Source organism: Asparagus officinalis, chromosome 7 (assembly GCF_001876935.1).
Source record: "Asparagus officinalis chromosome 7, Aspof.V1, whole genome shotgun sequence".
Classification (NCBI taxonomy): Eukaryota; Viridiplantae; Streptophyta; class Magnoliopsida; order Asparagales; family Asparagaceae; genus Asparagus; species Asparagus officinalis.
Window position 1 is genome coordinate 9,420,559 of NC_033800.1, and position 7,471 is coordinate 9,428,029.

The window sequence follows — 7,471 nt, forward strand, 5'->3', positions numbered from 1 at the left end:
GCACGGCAGAGAAACGAACGAAACTTGGTTCCCGCAGGAAAAGCTCCCTCAGCACTGGCAATGGTGTAAGAACGAGCCTCAGCCTTCTCCAACAACTCATTAATTGCGGTAGGGGTCAACATGTCTAATTCACGAATGGGCTCGCTGGAATTACCCTTCAAATTCTGGAACAAATAGCTAGCAAACTGCTTCAAGCTGATCTGCCTCTTCCTTTTCGCTAGAGCAGAAGTCTGGACCAAGGAGGTATAATAGTGAAAAGTAATATCCCAGAGAGTGTCATACATATCGGGAGTATCTTTCTTCATACACTCCAACTGCTGGTTCGAGGGAAAATACTCCTGATATGGACAATCCCCCATCGGAAGACCAGAAACCTGATGCATCTCATGCAAGGCCAATCCTAACTCGCCCCCGCTGGTCAGGAAGGTGTTACTATCAGGCATGTATGTCTCTAACAGCGCTAAAAAATGACGACAGCTGACCGGGAGTCCGTACATAGTGGCTCGTATAGGTGCATACAATCCACTGCTCTTCAAATCCCTCTCCCAACGCGCCAAGACGAAACTGGTCATGCGTGCCCACCATCCCTTGGCTAGTGAGGAAGCCCAACCATAGCATTCGATCAGCATCATCGGTAAGACGCCAGGGCATCTGTCTCTCTACGGCCTGTCCCTCCAAATGAGTGAAAGAACACTGACGAGGAATGGAGGGAATATACAGGAGAGCTCCTTCATCAAGATTCAGCCAATGCTCCTCGGTAAGAATCAACTTAGCAGGATCCTCAATATGATCTCCAAACAGAAAACTGGGCTTCTTTAAAGCCAGAGTAGAAACGGAATCCGCAGTAAAAGAAGCATCCGTAATCAGCTGGCGTAAGCAATGACGCCCTCCATCCCGTATCAAACGACAGGATTCGTCAGAGCGATCTCTGTCAAACCGAGGGAGTGGACCAACGGCCTGCCTGAGAGAAGCTGAGGAGAAGACCTCCCGGCTACAACCAGAATTGGCATGAGGAGGAAGGCTGCCCGCAGGAAACTCCACTGCAATAAAACACAAGGATAGAGTCAGAAAATCCATCTCATAAGAAGAAAGTTAAGCTCATTCACGGAATAATTGGAGAGATGATTTTGAGTGTCCTACACTGGAAGAACGGTATGCATCATCACATAAACAATGTGGTAACATACACCGACCTATAAAGTGTAGGACGACACAAAAATCGCCCAAATATACCAGAAGACTTGAATTGGCCAAGCAAGGCAAGTCCGAAACCTTAACCCCCGCGAAGGAGGGTGTCGGTTCTTCCTTCATGACCCGCGAAGAGGTTAATCAGGGATACAGAAAATGTAAATTCTCACCCCCAAAGAAAGAGGCCGCTGGAAAAGATGCCGTGGGAATCTCTTCCTCGCTGTTCGGCGCGGAGACATCGAAAATCTGCAATGAAAAGCAGCAAGTCAGGTACAATCTAAAATATGAATACACGAAATTTAAAAGGGAAATTAAGAACTTTAATTAAAATCCTATGTATAAATAGGATTTTATAGTTGAAGTCTAGTTAAATCTATAAATTTCGTGCATGTGAAACAATGATTGTCATTTTTGCGGTGAATTTTGGTGAAATACCCAAAATACCCTTCGTGTTCAAGGCTAAATTCGGGTCAAGGACACGCTCGAGTTGGGTCATGGTCGTCATATCTGATCATATAGCACCCCCGATACCCAACAATTTTGGTTAATTTTACAAATAAACCCTTTTGTAGAATTTAGCCAATTTTGCATATAGACCCCTTCACAAATTTCAGTTTAACATCCACATGCCTTTCTCAAAACTTTGGTCATGGGTTTGTGGTCTAAACTTTTGGAATTTCAGCCCTAAAATTTCAGCCATTTTGCAAATAAACCCCTCTACACTTTGTAAGTCGCTTTTTTGCAAATAAACCCCTCAAACAACATTGATTCTTTCGCATGCAAACACCTATCAAATTTCGGCCAAAGGGGGGGTAAAATTTCAGTCCTAAATTTCAGTCCACTTTACATAAAAACCCTCAAATTTCAGTCCACTTTTGCACAAAAGCCCCCAAAATTCGGCCATATTGTAATTTTGCATAAAACCCCCCAAATACTTGTGCATACACAACCCGTCATCTTGAGAGCAAAAAGTTGTGATCTTTGCATAAGAGTTCATAGTATACCCCCATCACAAACATAAAGGTATGATCTTTCTTGAAAAAGAAAAGAGTTGTGAAGGGGAACTTACCAAATCAAAAAGCTTTCCTTGAGGTTGAAGATGATGAAACCCTAGCTTGGAGGAGTGATTAATCTCGGCCAAGAGGGGAACAAAAATCCGAAAAATTTGTGTGGGTTTGGAGTTCTTGAAAGAGAGGAAACAATGGTGGAAGGATGAAGGAAGAAGAAGGAGTTTAAAAGAAGAAAGAATCTCTTTTGAAAAGAATTTGGAAAAGGGGGGGAAACAAAAGAGGAAAGAAAATTCAAAAGAAGGAAAAAAAGAGAGGGGGGGTGTTCGGTTTTGGCCAAGACACCCCAAGGGGTGTCTCGGCAAAACCGAGACACCCCAAGGGTGTCTCGGTTTTGTTGAGACACCCCTTGGGTGTCTTAACCCAATTTTGACCCCCCCGAACCTTTTTTCGAAGTCCGAATTCGCCTATTTTCGCCGGTTGTTGGACGTTCGAGGATTCGAAATCCACAAAGGTCAACGTTTGATGATTTGAAACCCTAGGGTCAACGCCGGTCAACGCGTAACCCTAGGTCAACCCCAGTCAACGCGTTGCGACCAAGGTCAACGTTTGACGATTCGAAACCCTAAGGTCAACGCCGGTCAACGCGTAACCCTAGGTCAACGTCTTTCAACGAGTTGCGGCATTCGAAACCCTAAGGTCAACGCCGGTCAACGCGTAACCCTAGGTCAACGCCTTTCAACGCGTTGCGGCATTCGAAACCCTAGGGTCAACGCCGGTCAACGCGTAACCCTAGGTCAACGCCGGTCAACGCGTAACCCTAGGTCAACGCCAGTCAACGCGTTGCGACCAAGGTCAACGTTTGACGATTCGAAACCCTAAGGTCAACGCCGGTCAGCGTGTAACCCTAGGTCAACGCCAGTCAACGCGTTGTGACAAAAAGTCAATATTCGACGGTCGAAACCCTAGGGTCAACGCCGGTCAACGCGTAACCCTAGGTCAACGCCTTTCAACGCGTTGCGGCATTCAAAACCCTAAGGACAACCAAGGTCAACATTTGACGATTCGAAACCCTAAGGTCAACACCGGTCAACGCGTAACCCTAGGTCAACGCCAGTCAACGCGTTGCAACAAAAGTCAACGTTTTCAACACCGGTCAACGCGTAACCCTAGGTCAACGCCAGTCAACGCGTTGCAACAAAAGTCAACGTTTGAGGATTTGAAATCCGCACAAGTCAACGTTTGACGATTCGAAACCCTAGGGTCAACGCCGGTCAACGCGTAACCCTAGGTCAACGCCAGTCAACGCGTTGCGACAAAAAGTCAACATACTGTGATCCGAAACCCTAAGTCAACACAATGTGACGGAGGTAGTTCAAAGTCAACTCAATGATACGAGCCAAACTCCATTCAGCAGCTATAGACTTGAGACTCCGACGACGGCCAAGCGATAAACGCAGCGCCGGAAGAACTTCGGTTATTCGTCAAAGCCTCGAATAGACCGAAAATCGAAGGAGTCAAGAGTTGAAGCTAAACTGCAGGTCCTTTACGCCGACTGAAGGCTGGATCAATCACATCCAAAGTGTTCCAGCCTCTTCTATAAAAGAAACAAGGCCGGAACGCTTTGGAGGGGGTATCTGTAGGCATCGAAAATTGCCTAATAGGTCTCCACGAACAGTTCAGTGTTAAAGAGTGACGATGAACGTCACTATCTGGTTCACAGGAGTTTGACTGACGATTAAAGTAAACCGACGAACTACATGAGCTGACAGAATTTCGGGATAACGAAGGCACGGGCTAATCGAGAGCCCCGCGATGTTACAAAAAGAACAACGCCCTTCGTGTCTCGTCCATTCTACAGATAATCCAACCAGTGGAGCTGATAAAACTCTTCGTCAGACTTCCAACGCACTTCGAATCACTAAAATCCGAGTTCGGACGAAGAATTTACAGCGGAAGCGGACGAATGCACCTCAACGGAATGTCTCAGAAATTCCGAGACACCCCAGGGGTGTCTCGAAAATCCCGAGACACCCCAGTGGTGTCTCGGAAATTCTGAGACACCCCAGGGGTGTCTCGGAAATCCCGAGACACCCTAGGGGTGTCTCGGGTTTTCCGAGACACCCCAGGGGTGTCTCGGATTTTCTGAGACACCCCAGGGGTGTCTCGGCTTTGCCTAGACACCCCAGGGGTGTCCCAACGCCCTAGGTGCCCCCCATGCCTATAAATAGGAACATTAGGGCCTCATTTTGGAGGATCTGGATTTTTGGAGAGTTGGCGAAGCCCTGCTGCAGTGAAGAGTGGTCGAGCGCTTCAACACAAGAGAGGTCTTCAGATCCGCATCACCCGTATCCGTTCCTTAGCATTACCCTTCGCCGGTAATCCTAAGAAGAGCAAATATCTCGCTTTAGCCGAGATAGGCGCTTCAAGCTTCTAGATCTCCTCGCGGATCGACGAAGCTCTGCCCGATTTTTCTGGATCAGATCTGATTGCCAGGTAGTCCACGGATATCGACGTCCCCGTCACAGGCCAAAGACCCACGCAAGCAAGAGACGACGAACGGATCTTGTGTTTATTTTCAAGAAAGTTGTAATTTTTATTTTTTGTTATTTGAATTCATTTGTAACGTTTGAAGTTTCTAATGAAATCAATGATGAAGGCAACTTTTGACGAAAACAACCTTGAAATAAGGGTAGTAGATGGTTGTTAAAGATCTCCTTCGGTACTTCATTTGGCGCTTATCTCATATACCTTCTACGTATGTGATAAATTGCTTCAAACATTTTGTTAAAATATCTACTTACGGTCTCCCCCGATCTAAGAAAATGAGACCTTATGATGTGGTTTTTTGTTTTAAGACCCAAAATATTTAGCGTCATGGCGAGTAGTTCTTCTACTGTAACATGCCTTGAATCTTTTAATAGTTCATTCGACCTCATGATACTTGCAAGATTGTTAAAAGCTCCACTCTGCATTATAACATAAGTTTGACAACTATCTATATATCCATGCTCTATGTAGTGCATGTGATCAAACCTCCTTTTCTTTCAAATTAAAATTTCAATAGTTGGACCACTTTGTATTCTTCTACGCCTAGCTTGCACTCTATGCATGAATGTAACTAAGATCAATATGATAGACAGTGCAGTCCCATAGACAATACTCACTATCATTTCTTCATTAACACAATCACCATCCATCTACAATACTCACATTAAATACATTAAGAGTTTGAAAGAAAAATAAAGTAGCTTTCATGCAACACATATTTATAATATACTAGGATGATCTGAAGATTAAAATGTAGCATTAATAAACAAGGTTTTGCTATACAAGCGAAATAGTTACTAAAAAATCTTATATAACTAAATTCAAATTCTAAAAGAGATAAGACCCGACAAATTTTGTTAAGCATATCAACAATTGTATTAGAGAGTTACTAAGATTTTCAAGAAAACGCATGTAAGGATGTTTAGTAATTTCTTGTCTTTGTGATAAAAAAAGCTACACATGCTATCAAAGGTTCAATTTTTATTTGGCTAGAATATACAAGAACTCTATTTTCAACTCTTCTTGCCAGATTAGAGAAGGATATAATTTAGAAGCAAACTAATAGCTAGGATAATGAAAAAAATAGAATACTTATGAGACACTTTTCCATAATTTTCACTAGAAAGCAAACATGCTGTTATGACGAAAGATATAATCCAAGTCATACATAACGTTGACTACTTTAATTAATTGCATATTTAATTTGAATCATTAACTTTTTGCATATTTATAAGATAATACACAACCAGATGCACGTTCGGGACATAAAATTTTTGTTAAACATACGAAAATTGTTTTATAGGAATCTACTTATATTTATAATCTTATCTCTACAAAATATTTGAAAGCTAATTCCTACACATTATCGAATGGTCAATAAAAATTATACTTAATTTACCCACTATTAAAAACCTACATAAAAGTCCTAATGAAATTACACACATTAATGCTGATATTTGAAATTTAAGATTAAACTGTATCAAAAATCTAAAACCATACTAAAATGACATTCATTAATAAAATTCATAGCAATACAACTATCATTTTCATATCAATTGCAAGTCACAGATCTACTGTCTTTCTATCATTTTCCTCGTCTGGCCTTCTTATGATACATTTTTGATTGTAAGTGTAGTATAATATGGTAACATCTATATGATTCAAAATTTCGGTTAAAACTTATGTCTATTATTTGCAAGGGAACTTAAAATAATGTAGGTATTGTAATAGAATTATCCAAACAACAGTTTAAAATCTCAAGAACTGGTCACTATTAGCAACAATTTACAAAAGGAAATTTACACATACTTAAAAAAGTAATTACACATACTTAAAAAAGTAATATTGCTACTTTCTAATACATTAATAGTAATAATTTTTACATGAATTGCAGAATAATTAAAATTTAGTAAACAAAATAATGCATGTTCTCTCTCTTGGTCCACTCTGGGAATTTAAAATAGAAGAAGTTTTTCATTGCAAATAACTATCATGGTTATTAAAAAGAAGTAGCTTTTGCATATGAATGTAAAAACTTACTATTAAAAAAGAAAGAAAGAAAAAGAAAAAACAAAATTATTAAGAAAATTACCTTTAGAGATTTTTGAAAGGGCTAAATACCTATATTGGTATTTTAATTCCACCCCATTTACCAAGAAGATATTTTAATTATGCAAACCTGCTTTAAGGCATTTTAATTGATTTAACTTACTAACAACGCCGTTTTTCTCGTCGGCGATCAGTTTTCTGGCGAGAGCTCGTCACTTGCGTGGCACGTGATGACTTAAACTGATTTTTAGTTGCTGATGTGGCATGGATCTGTCCTATTTTGGGTGAATTGGGATTGTCAGAGGGTTAATTCCCGCCTTTAAACATAGTCACGTTAGAAAATTTATGCCACATCAGCAGCTAAAAAACAGTTTAAGTCATCACGTGTCACGCACGTGACGAGCTCTCGTCGGAAAACTGGTGGCCGACGAGAAAAAGGGCCTTATTGGTAAGTTGAATCAATTAAAATGCCTTAAAGTATGTTTGCCTAATTAAAATACCTTCTTGGTAAATAGAGTGGAATTAAAATACCAATATGAGTATTTAGCCTTTTTGAAAGTAGAGGTTTTCCAGATGGATTAGCCCCAAATCAGTTAGATCTTGGAGAGATTAAGCAATCAAGAAGGCAAAGCAATGAATCGACCTCTAAAATAACCCAAATAGAAGACCGCCAAACT